General features: G+C 44.3%; 1 long non-coding RNA gene across 1 annotated transcript in view; it reads right to left on the bottom strand.

Annotated features, from left to right (window-relative positions):
* Positions 1-3,550: 3,550 nt before the first annotated feature.
* The window catches only part of LOC149123363 (uncharacterized), a 409,563-nt gene continuing 400,142 nt past the window's right edge, over positions 3,551-12,971 (bottom strand). The window contains exon 5 of the long non-coding RNA XR_016215848.1: positions 3,551-3,619. This is a non-coding gene — a long non-coding RNA (uncharacterized LOC149123363). The remainder of the gene's footprint in view (positions 3,620-12,971) is intronic.

Raw genomic sequence — 12,971 nt, forward strand, 5'->3', positions numbered from 1 at the left:
ACCTACCAGACTGACCCTGTTACCTTTCACCATTGCATTCACTCTGCGAAGGCTGGCCATTCACAGCAGGTCTATCATAAGTGAAAGGCCCAGCTTTCCATGTGAGAGCACTACCGTTTGCCCAAGAGAAGGTGGTACCTAGTGTTCGCTTGGCATTTCCTTGCTTTTCTGCCCAGATCTCGAAGGACTGCACCTGGAGAGAACTCAGAGAGTTATGGAGGCCACTTTCACAAAGGGCACAAAGAGCTAATGCCTGAGTGAGTGAGAGCAAGTGCAAGAGTTTTACAATCAGAGATGTTATAATCTAACTCCTCTCAACATGTAGCCTTGAGATATGGTGGTAGAAAATTATTCACTTACCCTTGCAAGCAAAAATAATAACAGATATTCTTTTTGTTGCCCACCTGTCCAACTTTAACGTTTGTGTCCCATTGTGCTCCTCCACGTCTTTCCATAAGCTCTTATCTCTGCGGATGACTTCACCCTGGCTCTTTAATCTAAGGAGCTCCTACTGTTTTTCTAAAAAAAAAAAATGGCTGTTATTGTCACCATCTTATTGATGATAAAACTGAAGTTAAATGGATCACTTGAGGTTATACAGCTAGGGAATTGCAGAGCTAAGATTCAAAGACAAGTCTGACTTAAAACCTTCACTTGGTTCTGTCATACCACTCCCATTCAAATAAAAAAATCAAAGAATTTAGGATCACGGGGTTTGCCACATTTTTTTAAAGATTTATTTATTTGAGACATAGAACAGCAGAGGAAAAAAAAAAAGAAAAACAGAGAGAAACTGAGACAGAAAGAGATATCTTCCATCAGCTGGTCCCAGATGGCCACAACAGCCAGAGCTGGTCCAGCCTGAAGCTAAGAGCTCAGAACTCTATCTGGGTCTCCCAGGTGGGTATCAGGAGCCCAAATACTTAGGCTATCTCTGCTGCCTTCCCAGGCACATTAGAGAGAGCTGGATAGAGCAGTCTGGACCCAAACTGGTGCTCCATGGGATGCTGGCATCACAAGTAGCAGCTTAACCCCCTATGCCACAACACCAGCCCCTCACCAAACTATGACTGTCACAGTTACTTGCTTTCTGCTCTTCCCCTCAGTGCTGGGAGCCCACATTGTGAAAGTGATGTGAATATGAAAACTGCTTAACTGTGTTCAGAGGCACACTCATAACAGCCTAATTCAAAATCACCCCCAATCTTCACTCTACAGAATGAGGTTCCCTGACTCTCAAGGAGGGTGTTTTTAAGTTTGGCCATCATAAGTCTGAACATTCACATATAAGCCAGGAGTCCAGATAATTTTTTCTTTCCTCTCAGCTAAATGATGAGATCATAATTTCAAAATATTCAAACATTCTAGGAGAAAAAAATGCCAGTTACAAATATTGTTTCATTTATCTCATAAAATATGCATTTCCAAATGTAGAAAGATGACCCAACACATCCTTTTTTAATGCAAGAACAGTCCTGCTGGCAGGAGGAAAAACTTTCATGAATGTTTTGCAGGTCACAACGGAGAGGGTACAAGGAACACTCTGCAGTAATCCTGATCCGGACACTTACCTGGACGCCTGCTGTTGACCTAGACAAGCCACCAGGTACTAGAACAGCATGTGGGCCCACAAAGGGCTCCCTCGGGCACTGCCAGGAGTGTTCCAGTACACGTTAAACAGGGAGCTCTGTTGGGGGGCTTCCATCTGCACCATTTGCTGATTCCTGTAGGTAAATATTCCCAGCCTGATCTTTTTCAGCCTGCTGTGACACTAATTTGCACATTTCCTGAAAAGTTAACATAGGCTCTAAGAGTTGGTACAAGTCAGCTCCTGCACAACAGTGAATACTGCTAGCCCTTTCTTGGCAACTTTTTAAGATTAAGACTCCTGGAAGGATAAAGCATTCATCAAAATGTGGCTCCAGAAATTCTCTCTAAATAGTATAAACATTACAAAACCTTTCTTAACACACAAAAGTTGTTGACTCATCACACAACTCAACAGCAAAAGACTAAACAACCTTATTTTAAAATGAGCAAAGGACCTAGACATGACATGTTCCCGAAGAAGACATACAAATGGCCAACAGGTGTATGAAAGGCACTCAGCATCACTAATTGTCAGGGAAATGCAAATTAAAACACACAATATTACCAAATATTTGCTAGGATGGCTGTGATGGAGAAGACAAAAGACAGCCAGTATTGCCAAGGTATAGAGCAAAGCTAATAATCCTTTTACACTGCTGGTGGCAATGCAAATTGTGCAGTTGTTATGAAAAACAGTACAGAGATTCCCTGAAAATTTTAAAATAGAGCCATCATGTGACTGAGCCATCCCTACGCTGAGCGTATACTCAAAGGAAATGAAACCAGCATCTCAGAGAGATAAGTATTCTCCCGTGGCCATTACACTATTCACAATAGCCAAGACATGGAAATGATCTAAGTGCGTTTCATGAGTGAATGGATAAAGAACATGTGATATGTGTGTGTAAGGGGGTAGGGGAATGTGTATATATATGTGTGTATGTGTACAATATTATTCAGCCTAAAATAAAAAGACATTGCCATTTGTGAAAACACAGATGAAACTGGAGGACATTTGGCTAAGCGAAATAATCAAGGCACAGAAAGACAAATACTGCACGATCTCATTTATGTGGAATTAAAAAAAATATATCAAAGACATAGAAATAGAGGGAGAGTCACCAGTGGATCATTTCTCTTTTTGGTCCAGGTGTCTGTTGGGTTTCTGTTTCTCTTTAGTGACTCTTTACGTATGTTCTGCAAGGAATGAGTCTTGGGATATGAGTCTTGGGACAGATCTCAAAACTTCATGGGAGAGCGGAGGTGGGAGAGTAATGATATCATTTTAGAGGTTACTATAACAAGCAAATAAAGTCTTAAAGACTCAGGAGAGCCTTTTAAATTTAAAGACGGACCCACATCTCACGAACCCTCCTGTTCCTGATATGGTGCTGAGCACTGTGTGTCTGATCCAGGAGGCATTCACAGATCAGCTGAGCCCAGCTCCCTATTCAAATAGCTGTGCCCTAGGTCGATGATGTGCCTATGGGTGATTCACAGAGAAAAGCTCTTGGAGGGAGGGCAGGGACTGGGAAGTGAAATGGGGAAGAAGGACATGACCAGGGCAATGCCAAACAGGGCTGAGATTTCGTTCCAAGTCCCACAACCTGATCCCACACAACCTGATCCTTGCTTTTCTCCAGCAAGCACCAGTGGACATCTATTACATCAATCACAGGTCACACAAAATGATTGATTTAAAAATCAGCCTGCTCTAGATTTATCAAATTTTGAGTCCTGCCTATGGTTGCCTTGGCAGGGTCAGATTAAGGATTTCATGAGCCTTACACAGCCCAAAGGCCCGATGTCGCCCTACTCCTTCCACAGGAAACTCTGGCATGTGAGCCACCCCTGGCAGCTGCCACTCTCACCCAGGCAAGGCAGATTTCATGCTGCTGCCCTCCTTCCGTACCTGGGTAAGGGCCACTGTGGAGGGCGAAATTCAGGATGCTTCAGACTCACCTCAGTGTGGGTACAGGGGCTCCAGTTGCACAAAGGCAGCCATCTGAGAACCAGCTGCAGGAGCTGACTGTTGGAAGAAAGAGGAAGTGAGCACAGAGTGCAAGCTCAGATGTCACAGTGAGGCCTGATGCACAGCACAGCAAGGAGGCCCAGGGGAGACGCACTCCATCTAAGGGCAATCGCAGCGATCATGGAGGAGTGTCTGCACGCAGGGTTCAGGCCACCTCTTAGCGGCTATTCCTACAGGATGAATTTTGCTCAGCAGGGATTCTTTGTTCTCAGGAAAAAGTTGGCAGTCACTCTCCACTCATCCATTTTATTTCACACCCCTGTTTTCAGGTGAACAAGCAAAGAGGGATCTGCCAGCCTCACCATCACCATAGGCCTAAAGAAGATGCTCCAAACATGTTGAAGAATTGTTTATACATAAGTGTGCATTCACACCCAACATTATTCCAAAGCATTTTCCTAGCTCCCTCGATAAGCTGGATACCCAGGAAGACTAAGGCAACTGTGTCTCAGTTCTACTTGGAGCAATAACATCTCTTGTCACGTGATCACCAACATTTGAAAGTGTGTGCTGGTGAAGGCACCACCCCCTCATTCCACCAGCTCCAGCAGTCACTCAATGAACACTCTGTTCACTCAGAACATTGACAGGGGACAGTGTAAAATCAAAAATTTTCGACAGGGATTTGCAAACTATGGCTCACTATGCTGCCAGCTTTTGTAAATAATGTATTTTGTAAATAAAACATTGGAACACAGTCATGCAGATTTGTTGACATATTGTATAAAGCTACTCTCACACTCCAAGAGCAACATCAAATAGCATGACACAGATTGAATGACCTGCGAAAAACAAACTATTTAATATCTAGTCCTTTCAGCTAAAAGTTTGCTGGCCTCTGTTACTCTGGAGCTGGCAACACTCCCAGACAAACGTGCAGGAAGTTTGTAAACTGTGAATGCAGTTTCTCGAATATTTATCCAAGTCTTCAGAAAGCAGGGAACAAAACATCCCGTAGGATAGATGCCACCTGAAACAGTTGAATCGCGAACGCTGGGCTGGGCAAAACACAGGCTGTGCTGCCAGGCCAAGCAGGACAGTTACTCGGATGCAGAGGAGATAAATGGCTCTCACTAGAGGCCCCTGGAGAAGGGAGTCTTAAATTGCCCTGGGAGCGTCTGAAGGCTATGGACAGGCAGGGTCTGGCCCAGGAGGGGTGTTCTGAAGGAAAGGAAGAGCAGAAGGATGGAGGGAGGGGAGCTGGAGAGAAAGAGAAGTAGAAGAGAGACAAGGAAAGGAAACCCGCACAATCGCTAGGCGCCATGCTGCTGTTAACGGTGGGAGCCTGTGGCCCGTGGGGCTGTGCGTGGGGAGAGATCGCAGCAAGGACGAGAGAGGAGAATTCAGAACTGTGAAAGGCTTTTGGTCTTTACTGCCCAAACCTCTCATCAAAAGGCCACGTCATCTCCTCCATGCCTCTGAAAATGCCCCTTTGTCCTCAGCCCTCCCAGACTGCAGCTGCCACCTGGCTCTCTCAGCAGCCTCCTCTCCTTCCCTGACAAACTCCTCTGCAAGCTCCGACTGTCCCCTTTGCTCTTTTCCCCCAACATGGAGTAAGGATCCTCCCTGCTCTGCGTGATAGAGGCTCCTTGAAAATTTGGAGACAGCATCTGCACCGTCAGGTCAGAATCCTTCTGGGTGCAAGGAGAGAGATAAGCCTCTGACCATGCCAGGGTTAACCATTGCGCCCTGCGGCATTGCATCCTAAGCCAGAACTTTCCATCACACTGGCACGGCTGACAGTATAGACACTGGAGACCCCTGCCAGGGCTCAAACCCCAGCTCTGCCTCTGACTAGTTGTATGAGTCCATAGACTTGGGTTATTCAGTTTCTTCATCCATAAAATGGGACTGATAATAACAATATCAATCTTGCAAGCTTGTTATAGTCTGAAATTAAATTATTCTCATAAAGCGTTTAGATCTATACTGAGCCCATAATAAGCTCTATATAAATGTTTGTTAAATAAAATCTAATCTTTGCAGACTGCTAGATCTTATCCCCGAGGTCAGGCCTCCTGGAGAGTTAAAAAAAACTAAAATGATAAAAGAAAGTAATAAAATATTCTAAAGCTTTTGATATCTTCAAAGAAAAAATGTGCAAGGGAAAAAAATACAATTCTAAAATAGTGTAGTAAAACTTAATGGGGTGGAGTAATGATATCATTTTAGAGCTTACTAAAAAGCAAACTTGATCTTAAGGACTCAGGAGTGGTTTTTCAATTGAAGGATGTACCCACGTGCAGGGGATCCTCCTGAGTTTCTGATACCTTGCTAGGTGCTGAGCACACACCCTGGAAGGTGAATACACACTGGCTGAGTACAGCTTCCTACCCAAACAACTTCCCTGAGGAGGCGTCTCCTGCCAGGAAATAGCGGGCTAGGGCAGGCACTGGGAGATGGCCGGGGTGACACATGAACTGGCAGTAATGGAGTCAACTGTGAAGTTAAATAAATGAAAATAAATACAGACCTTTAAAGAGTACTCTGCAATGGCTTTCCAGCACTCATGTGTGCTCCATACACCCCATGTGATTTGCCCTCCAGCATTTCCCACGCTCTGCCACCCCTCGCCGCACTGAGACCCCAGCCCCAGACTTGCACCTCGGACATGCGGGGTCTCTTCCCTCCCCGAGGTCTCAGCACATGTGCCCTCCTAGCTGGAGGCTCCTCCTTGGGCTGCCTCTCCTGCTAAGGCATCTGCCTGCCCTGACCAGGCTTGCTGCAGCAGGCACTCTGCCATCCTTGTGCAAGCCCACTGCACATTTCCTTTGTTGCCACGGAAATTTGTAACTATACATTTTCTTGTTTAACTAATTTTTTTTTAAATTTTGCTTCTGTCTTGCTCCACTAAAAGGCACCTTTCAAGAACAACAGGATCATATCTGTTTCACTCTCAGCTGCATCATAAGCACTTCTTATGGTCCTGCCATGTGGTGAGGGCTATAGAAATGTCCACTGAGTGAATGAATCCAAAGGCAGTCACAGCTCACAGAGGTCTGAGTTCAGCTCCTAACTAACACTCTACCTATGACCTTAGGCAACTGCTTCTTTAGCTAATGTCTATTAAGAGACTAGAAATCAGCTTGGCCCCTTGATGCATGTGCGACAGTTATTGGTTATTATCATTACAAGTAATCACATTGGTGACTCTAGTCTTATATCTCAATTCCCTCTGCCAGTAAACAGAATAAAAAAAATCCCATCTCAGTTGTCTCTTGCGAATTGGCCCTAAATAAGTGATTCTAACCATCCACATCAACAAGGGCATAAATGGGACCCTCTTCTCGTCTATAAGAAGAGCTCTAAGACTCAGCCCCGAGGTCTCACGCTGCCAGAGCGTGTGTGTGTGAATGCCGGGAGGGCATGTGGTGGATCCAGCTCCCTGCACGTTACAGCAGACAGGGAGCCTCAAGGCTGGCATAGGGGAGGGGGAGCCCACACAGCATATGGCCCTGCAGCGGAGCATATGGATCTGGTCCTGGAGAAGGGGCTCCCGTATGCTCCCCGAGCTGGGCCCACCTCACCCACTCCCAGCTTCCCTGCACTTTAGGCTGGTTCATAAATCAGCCGCTTCCCACCAGCCCAGGGCACTGGCTGATCCATGTGTGATTAATGCACCGTTTGCCAGCAGCCTGGAGAGAACCCCAGGTACAGGTGGAGAGGAAGGAAAATGGCTTAATTGGAGTGGAGGTGGGGAGGAGAAAGGAAGAGGAGGTCATTCCTCATTGCCAGTGAGCCAGCACTATCTTTAGAACTCCTGGCTTCACACGAACAAGCTTTCTTGGAAATTTTTCTTACAGGCTCTCCAGCAAGCCCACTGCGGCCTAGGCTATCGTCTCGGCTGTAGCTAGAAAGGTTTGCAGTTGATTGCTCTGTTGTTCTAACTGGTCCAACCTCTGGGATCCTCCAGGGCCTCTTCATTTGTGCTTAAATAGGCATTCAGAGCCTGGAAGGAACCAACCTACAAGGGTCCCTGGAGACAGTGAGACTCATGTGCCAGGCAGCAAATCCACTCAACTGTGTATCAGACCAATATTTTCCAACTGTGCTTGACAGAGGGCAGAGGGTTTTATGCAGTTGCCACAGGAATGGAGGGTCCCAGGGTTTCATAGCTGGATCAATCAAAGCAAGCCTTCTTGGGCTTTTCAAACGCAATTTTGTTTTGATTTTGTAAAGGCTCACATGGCTGAAAAAAAAGTGGAAACACGAAAATTAAAAATGCTGTGGGAGGGCAGGCGTTTAGCCTGACACTTAAAACACTGGTCAAGATTCTAGTGTCTCACTTCAAAGTACTTGAGTTCAATTCCTGGCTCCGACTCCTGAATCCAGTTGCCTGCCAATGCAGATCCCTATGATGGCTTGAATGATTGTGCTGCTGCCAACTACATAGGATACCTGAATTAGGTTCCCAGCGCCCTGCTTCAGCTTGGCCCAGTGCTGGCCCAACCTCAACCTAGCCCCAGACATTGCATGGGTGGGGTGTAAATAAACCAGCAGATAGGAGTCTTACTGAGTCTACACATCCCTATCTCTGTCCCTCTTGCCTTGCAAATAAATTTTAATAATTTTTTAATGCTGAAGACACTATGAAGAGTGTTTCCTTTAAAAACTATAGCAATGCCATGAAGGATAGTTGCCATTCATGAGCAGGAGGAAGGGCAGCACTGTAATTAGTGACACAAGCACTGGATCATTTTTCTATTGTTGGACGTGTGACCTTGGGCAAGCAACTTTCCTAAGCTTCAATTTCTTCCCCTTTGAAATGGGGATAATAAATGGTGCTGATGTTCAAGGCTCATGGGGGACACTGAATGAGAATAATCCATGCACTGTGTTCACAGGATGCCTGGAACACTGCCAACAACAGGTACATTTTTTTTCTTCATATCCAATGTGCCACTCTCTGTGCCAACCACATTATTTGCGTTATCTGTAACCTTCATACTCTGTTCCAGGAGAGTTTATTCCAATTTTAGAGATGAGCAGGCTTGGCCTTGAATGATGCTCCCAGAATGTCTATGAGGGTTCTTTACACAGTTCATGAAAAATGCATATTATTTAAAAAAAAAAAAACCTATGCACAAATTTCAATTCTTTGCAGTAAAATAAACTTATCTTTTAATTCAAGCTTTCCATAAACGTTCTGAAGTCCCCTCATACTAACAACATAGAGGACATTGATGTTCTGGGTTATCAAGTTGGAAATCATTTATCCAGCTACTTACTTTGTTTTCATGACGCTGTCCTGAAAACACTGCACAATGTAAAGTAGACAGGCATGAGAGCGGTGTGGTGGGACAGCTGGTTATATCTCTGCACGTGATGCTACCATCCCAAATGGACACCTTTTAAGTCCCAGGTGCTCCACTTCCAATCCAGCTCCCTGCCAATGTGCCTGGGCAAGCAGTGGGAGATGGCCCAAGTCCTAGAGTCCCTGCACCCACATGGGAGATGAGATGGAGTTCCAAGCTCCTGGCTTTCCCCTGGCCCAGTCCTGGCCATTGTGGCCATTTGGGGAGTGAACCAGCTGATATAAAATTCTCCCTCTCTCTTTATCTCCTTCTTTCTGTAGCCCTGCCTTTCAAATAAATAAATAAATTGTTTTAAGAAATTGGGGCCAGCATAGTGATCAATGGTTGGGCCAACACCTGAAATGCTAGTACCCCAAAAGGAAGCGAGTTAGGGTCCCACCTGATCTGCTTCTAATCCAGCTCCCTATTAATGCTCCTGGGAAGGCAACAGAGAATGACTCAAGTACTTGGGTCTCTGCACCCATGTGGGAGACCTGGATGAGGCTCCTGTGTCCTGGCTTTGGTCTGGCACAGCCCTGGCCATTGCAGTCATTTGAGGAGTGAACCAGAGGATAGAAGATTTCTCTTTCTGTCTGTCCTCCTCTCTCTGTAATTCTGTATTTGAATAAATAAATAAATCTTTAAACAAATAAAATGGCTAGGCTTTATGCTCCCTTTTCTACACTTATTCTTGTGTATGCATCCATCCATCCATCCACTGAACTACCCATCCAATTCAATGAATTTATTGAATGTCAAATTAATGTCAAGAATCCTAGACAAGTCACTTTATTTCTCTTAAAATCAAATTTCCTTTCAGTAAAATGTAAGTGTTAAGATGAATGGTACTGCAGGATTTTTTTGTTTTGTTTTTTTGGTTTTTTTGTTTTTTTGTTTTTGTTTTTTTTTTTTTTGGTAACATGAGATGCATTCCTGTTACTCTCAAAAGGGTCCTATTTGTGAGATAAGTCCTAGGTCACTCTAGTTACAGAGGTGACAATGATAGCATGTGTTTCCATTGGTTTGTCTAGAAAAAGTGAATACTTTCCACTTTGCACAAGTTTTGAAAGCAGGTTATGGATAGTAAAAGTTCTGGGCATGTTTTAAAATATGAACTACTCTCCTCTATTTTCAAGGAATCCACACAAAAACAAACCCCCAAAGGGTGGTCAGGTTTGACAGATCAATATGCGATGGTGCTGGAAGGGAGGCTGAGGAGGACAATGGAAAGGACTAATTTTGGAATTTTATTTTTTCAGTTTATTGAACATCCCTAAAATTGTGAAAGAGGAATTAAGAAATTATTTAGTTTCATAACTAAATAACCCAGAAAGTAGATAGACTAATTCATTCAAAGGAACTTCACAAGTGAAAAGACTACCTGTGAACTATTCTTCAACCAATTGGCTTTGCCACCTTGGGAAAGTCACTTAAACCTCTGAAATACTTAATTCCCCCATGGAACAATGAGCTTAACACACTTGAGTTTAGCAGAGTTGTTGTAAGATATCAGTTAACTTTTGCTGAGTAATAAAGTCATTCCAAAACTTACTGTCTTGGAACAACCATTTTATTCAAAACTCTGTGGTCTGCCCAGGCCACCCTTCTGGTCTAGGTTCAGGCTGAGAACAGGCCAGCAGCTAGTGGACCTGTGATGGCTTCATCCACACACCTAGCTATGGCAGGCTTTTGACCAGGGTACCTCAGGTCTCCTTTCTCTGACCTCTCATTCTTCAGGGGGTGAGCTCACGCTCACATATGATGATGTGGGGCTACAAGCACAGGAAAGTTAGTTGCATTTCTCACTGTGCTGAATGCATGGGTTGCATTAGCTTTAGTCCTCACACCTCTATTACTTGTAGGTAATGCATTCATGAGGAACCTGAGTGTAAGGCCTTACCCTTAAACAATGATCCTATAATAACTTCTAACATCATGATGAACATTGGTGTTCTGGGGAATCCAACATTTCTGCTTGAGACTTATGTTTGCTAGTATCTCGGCAGTCAAAGAAAGTCACACTCACATTACAGAGATGGAAAATTTGTTCCACCTTTTCAATGGGCATCGAGCAACATTACTTACAAGGGCTTGGCAGGGTGAGGAAGAACTTGTGAACCAGTTTACAATCTACCACAGGGGAGATATTTCAGAAAACTTCACGGAAACCACTGTAACTTGATGTTGGAAAGCCCAAGTCTCCTGGAAACAAAAGGCCCCTCCCTTTTAAGGATTTTGGGGAGCCCACAAAAGCAACACACATGCTAATTGAAGGAAGCCATCAGGTATCTGCGAATGTGTTCCTCTTCTCTGGCTCTATCCCCCACCCTTCCTCCAACCCTCATATCCCTTTACTATCCTCAGGAGCTGCTGTTTCCAAGTGAGCCATAATCTTCCATCACAACAATGCGCCTCCTGGACCTAGTAATGTCTTCCCAGCCCTTCTGTCTAACCCTGGTCCCAAAGGTACAACATAGATATTCTGGGTCCCAAAAACGCCAGAGCTTACAAGTCAGGAGCAAATGGCTTCCCCGCTCCTTTACTATCAGCTTCCTCCAGGGAAGCCCCATGAGCAGCCTCCTTGACTTGCAGTGTCTTCTAGTGAAACAACATTTTCCATTCATATTCATCATTGTGGCTCCCATAGGTTGCCAGCACAAGACCATGGAAATATAAGCCAGGAGATAAGTCTAAGACACCCACAGCAGGGTACACCCTCCAATCTCCTCCTTATAACTTTAACAGGATTCATGCGACAAAGCTTGATGACTCTGACATCTTGATTCTATGAAATGAGTTCATTCCCAGGGGATTCCTCAGAATGTCATTCAAATAGAGTTCAGCTGGCTTCTCTGCTCTGTAAAATATGGCATTTAAGGACACTGGCTCCGGGAATACATACAGATATAGACATGTAGATATAGAGATAAGTGCAATTTTAAGCAGGACTCCTTGCTATTTGAGTGATCCTGAGCTCATGACAAACTCCTCTAAACCTCAGCTTCTTCATGTGCAATAACGAAAACTCCAGTATGTTCAGCTGGTCATGATTTTATATTATGCAATGCCATCAATGCTTAAAAAATGATAGGATAATAAATGTTCATCTTTAATGTTAACATCTTCATAACTATTATCCTAAGAAGGAACCCTATCTAGTCTCTGCTAGGAGATGATACTAGGTCTCCATGAAACAGAACAAAGATGGATGCTATTTGACTCTTTGCCTGCAGCTCTCATGCCCTACCCTGGAACCGAAAGGCAAACTCATCAGTGACTCTGTGTCCCAGGGTCAAGGTGGAATATCTGCTTCCTTCTGCCTTTCAGCTGAAAGCCCATTTTGCAGGGGAGGCAAAGTGCCACCATCCATCTAAATATTTCAGTTTCTGTCTGAATCTTCGCCAGACTCTTAGGTGAGTGTTGGTAACACTGAAAATAAAAAGTCTATTTAGAAAGAATGTGAGTGTAGGTATATAAATATGTGAGTGTTTTCAAAAGTCTGTATAAGTGAACTGATTCAGAATATGTCTGGGTTGGGGGCAAGGGCTGTCTAGTGCAAGTCTCATTAGGAGGGTGACTGGTTGAAAGCCAGACCCAGATTATCACAAATGGATGCAGAGGGAGGCTGGAAATCAGGCCTCCTGCCCACTCAGCAGTTCTTGGCGCTGGCCCCATCTCAACCATCTAATGCCATTCCTGCATTAGATGCTGCAAACACAATTGACTTCTATTACTTATAAAGCCAACCACTTTACTTCATTTAAACATTTAGGGTGAACTTCAGAGATTTCTGAGATGCTGCACAACCAGCCCCAACCAGGCCATCGCTCCAGCCGCCACTCAAATAGCATAACAAGAGGATATTCCTACATTCTATATTCAGTATCCTGTCTTCACTAGCAGAGAGTTTTACAGGTTGTTATTTCTGCCTTTGAAAGGTACAGTCCAAATACATGTATCTACAAATAGTCTTTCCTAGTTATATAATCATTTTTTAAAAAAATAAAATTCTAAGGGTTGGCACTGTGGCATAGCAGGTAAGGCCACCGCCTGTA

Source organism: Oryctolagus cuniculus, chromosome 11, assembly GCF_051225735.1.
Source record: "Oryctolagus cuniculus isolate XC-2025 breed Fujian yellow rabbit chromosome 11, ASM5122573v1, whole genome shotgun sequence".
Classification (NCBI taxonomy): Eukaryota; Metazoa; Chordata; class Mammalia; order Lagomorpha; family Leporidae; genus Oryctolagus; species Oryctolagus cuniculus.